Genomic DNA, 4,230 nt, shown 5'->3' with positions numbered 1-4,230 from the left:
AGGCGAGCCGCGCTGTCGAGGTTTCTAGGCCGGTGCCTGCGCGAAGTTGCGAGGTCCTTGGTTGGGTCCAGACTGAAGGCGACGGACGGAAGCCAGGTCGGAGACTGAAAAGCCTTGAGGCCGGGCCGACCCTTGAGAGTGACCATCACGCTCCATCGCCCGTAATGAATACCTGTGTATTCTAAGGATTAAGTTAAAACACACACACACACACACACCCACACACACACACACCCACCCAGCAGGCAGGGCTGGAAGACCCCGAAGTCCCGTTCCAAGCTCCCCAGCCCACCCCAGAGGATGGTCCTTAATATTCTAGTTCTTCAAATGTTTATCGTAGAGGACAACTTCATGACCTCACCCTAAATGCCAGCTCTGTATGCTCTGCTTGGCACCAAGGCGCAAAGTGGGGCTGGTGGTGGGGAGGACTTGCCAACCGCTCCTTGATAAGAAACCTGCTTGTCATGGGATCATGGGATGTGGGCTGAGGTGGGGGCGAGTCTGGCCTTGTGACTTTCAAAACGCAGATGTGTCTTTGACAATATCTGAATACTAACTTTTGAACGTGATGTGGTGGTGAGCACATTCCAGATCATCCCATCTTCAAGTCTAATTTACAAACAAGCTGTGTTGTTCTGTACCCTGACTTTATTTTTAAAAATTTTATTTATTTTTGAGAGAGAGAGGCAGAGCATGAGTGGGGGAGGGACAGAGAGAGACGGAGACGCAGAATCCAAAGCAGCTCCAGGCTCTAAGCTGTCAGCACAGAGCCCGACGCGGGGCTCGAACTCAGGAACCACAAGATCATGACCTGAGCCAAAGTGGGAGTTAACCGACTGAGCCACGCAGGTGCCCCTGCACCCTAATTTAAAAACCGACTTCCGAGGTCCTCCTTACACATGGGACCTTTCAAAGCAGCATTTCTCTGAGTGGGAATCCTGGATAAGTATTTTCCCCATAAAAGGGGTCCATGTATTACTCAATTAGAGCAAGTCTGGCAGAACGAATACAAACTCTGGGGAGTGTTTGTTCTTTTGAGCTGGGCTGCACGGATGTCAGAAAGCTGTAAAAGTTTTCTGAACTGAACTGGAGCCCGAAGCAGACCGTGGCTATTAAGGCATCCAGGTCCTGTTGTTATTTTAAATCTTACCAAGGCTCCTTTCTGCTCTCGTTCAAAGTCAGTCCTTAAGTTCCCAAGCAGACCACCGGCACACACAGAGGCAAAGAGAACGTGGGCTGATGCTTATTACCCGATTTATTAGAGAGATCTCTCCAACGTAAAAAGAAGGAGGGGTGGCGGGGATGGGGAGCGGGGGCCCGGGGCTGCATATGTTATTCGGGGCCAGCAGCAGCTGCACAGTTACAGAGATGCCCACGGCTCTGGGTTTGAGCTAGGCGGCATTCTGTGCCCGATGAGGCCGCGCTCCGGATTGTCACATACCAGACCACGGGGGCTGAGCACACGGAACCCCCTGAGAGAATTAAGACACACAAGGTTTGCAATTTTGTTGTTCTGAAATCAGTTCGACCATAAAAACGGGATGGGGTGGGGGTGGGGCAGGCGATGCAACTGAGCCACCAGAGAAAAGGCGGTGGAGGGCGCCGGCCCGCGGTGCGGTGCGGTGCGGACCCAGGGGCTGCAGCGACAGTACCATGGCAAGGGACCCCACTGGAAGGGGAGTATTGCACTGAGCCAAGAGGTGGAGGCAGCGGGCGAGGGGGGTAGGACAGAGGCCGGCGAGGGCTCTCAGGAAGTTGCACCTTGTCAGTCTCAGGAAATGCCTTTCTTTTGCACAGTCGGCCAGCTGGCCAGCGCCCAGGCTCTCAGCTCTCAGGGACTACAGCCATCAGAGATGAGCCGGGAGGGGAGACAGGGTGTCACCACGAAGGAATTTAGATTTCTATGCTGGGAGGGAACAGCTGGCTGGGTCCAGAACCTTCCTCTGGGCAGGAGGGGCTGGGAAAGGCCATGAATTTGCTACACATTATAAAGTCTTGCCTTCCTGCCCCCCCAACCGGCCCGAAAATAAGCAAACCCCTCCCACCGGCACAGTCTGCAGACCACGTTAGCATCCATGTGACAGTTCTCTGAAAAGGGACAAAGGATGCAACCAACACAAAACGGGTCTCCAAGGGGGGTCTCAGGGACCTAACACAAAAATAGAGATGTCATGATATCCAGGAGGCTTGCAAACTTCTCTTGCAAGTCAGCATCCCAGCGGCGCCTCTGTTCTGTGGTTCAGGAAAGCCCAAGGGGGACCAGCAGAGGCCCCCGCCTCACTCCTGAAGCTCCAGGTGGGCGCGGGCACCCTGGACACGGGGCACGCCGCTCCCGTCATCCCCGCGGAACTCTGATGCTGGCTTCTTGGTGACACAGCGGTCCTTGCTCGTCATCAAGGTCTGAGACGCACCTTCAGTTCTCTGCCTGCTCCGCTGCCATCCCCTTGGCGGGAAGGGGGAGGGACGGACTGGCGGCTCGCGGCATGCAGCCAGGGCACTGACAGACGGATGCTGGGCTGAAATCCAGGTGAGGACGCTTCCCAGGGTCTGGACGAAGGCTTCTTGGGGAAGGGGGAGGGGACATGGTTTTGTTTCTCATCTGGGACGTTCACAGATGGGTTCTGATAGGTCCTCTGAGGGGTGTCTTTGCCCCAGGCTGCAGGCTGGCACGTCCCTGGCTGTCCCTGTGCCAGCAGCTAGGGGACAGTCCCCAGCGTGCAACCTGGTTCTCCAGGGAGGAGCGGCCAGCGGCCAGGCCAGCAGGCACCCTCTGGGTGCAAGGAGTGAGCAGGGTGAGGGTGCATGAGGGCCCGACACGGGGAGCCGTGGCATATGCAGCTCCCCAAGGGACTCGAAAAATCAAAACTCCTGGATCAGGGGGTTCTCCGCCAGGGAGGCAAGGGTTGGGAGGAATTCTTCCAGAAGGTGAGGCTTCAGCTCCAAGCCGGCTCCCGGCTCCCACATGAGCAGCCCAGTGGGCAGGGGGAAGCCACCGCACCGTGTCACCTCTCAAGAGGTGGGAGTGCATCTGTGTGGGGGCGGGACAGACCCTGCACTGCCGTTGGCTCCCCCGGCCACCTCTGGACACGGTGGGGTCTTTGAGCCCAGAAGGGACTGCCCCTGCTGAAAACGACAACCTAAGAAAATTTTTGTTTTTCATGAAGAATTTCTTTTCTTCTCGTTTAACTCACAGACGCATTGCTGTCTTAACAAAAAAAAAAAAAAAAAAGAACACGCATCGCAGTCCTGGGGGTACTCGGCCTGGACGGCTGGGCAGCCTGACCTTGGGAGGGCTCCGGCTCAGGACGCGCTCTCTGTAAGTCCCACGGCCTGGGGGCCCGGGGTCTCCCTTCGCTCGGGCCCCTCTTCCAGATCCTGAGCAGGCCGCCTGGGGACCACCGGGAGCCCACAGTCCTGCGCGTCACCAGAGGGCCGGCAGCCCGGCCATTCTTGCTCATGGGTCACCTGGCAGGCGGCGTGGTGGGAAACAGATGCGGAGTGATTACAGGCATGGGGGGTGGAGAGCCGCCCCCGCCCACCGGCGGGCCTCCCCCAGGACGGATGGCCGGTGCCTGGCGGGACACCTGAGCCGGGAGGGCCTGCAGGCGCCGGCACCAGCGGGGGCCCCGTGGTCCCCCCTCCTAGGCACCCCGGCCCAGCGGAGAGGCGGAGCCTGGGAGCGTGGGCTTAGCTGGGGTGACCGGACCCCGCAGAGGGCTCCAGGTCCCGGAAGCCAACAGGCCTCGGTCCGACACACATTCAAGCACATCCAGCAAAAAACCACAAGGTGCCGTGGGGGTGGTTTCTCTTCTTTTCCCATTGCGTCCTTTTTTTTTTTTTCATTTTTTTCTAAAAAAAAAATGCACACGTNGGGCCCGGAGACGCCGGCCCCGCCCCCCGCCTGCGTCCCCGCCTGTCCCTGGGCCGCGCGCACTTACTGTGTCGCTCTCGCCGTCGGAGGCTGGGTGGCCCTGCGCATAGTGAAGCGGGGAGTACACCCAGCTCCTCTCGTCGGCGGGCTGCAGGGCGGGCGCGTGCAGGAAGGGCGCAGAGCAGGGTGCGAGAGAGGCGACAGGGAGGAAGGAAGAAACAGAAATAAAGGAGGCGGACCCCAACGCAGACGAGTAGGCGGCTCAGCCCGCGCTGTCCTCTCCCCGACAGACAGGCCCCAGCCCCACCCGGACGGCCCCCTGGGCGCCTCGGGCGGCGGGGCTGAGCGGCGGCAGGGCG

This window comes from Crocuta crocuta, unplaced genomic scaffold, assembly GCF_008692635.1.
Source record: "Crocuta crocuta isolate KB4526 unplaced genomic scaffold, BGI_CrCroc_1.0 scaffold110, whole genome shotgun sequence".
Lineage (NCBI taxonomy): Eukaryota > Metazoa > Chordata > Mammalia > Carnivora > Hyaenidae > Crocuta > Crocuta crocuta.
The sequence above is the reverse complement of the archived record's forward strand: the minus strand, read 5'-3'. Positions refer to the sequence as shown.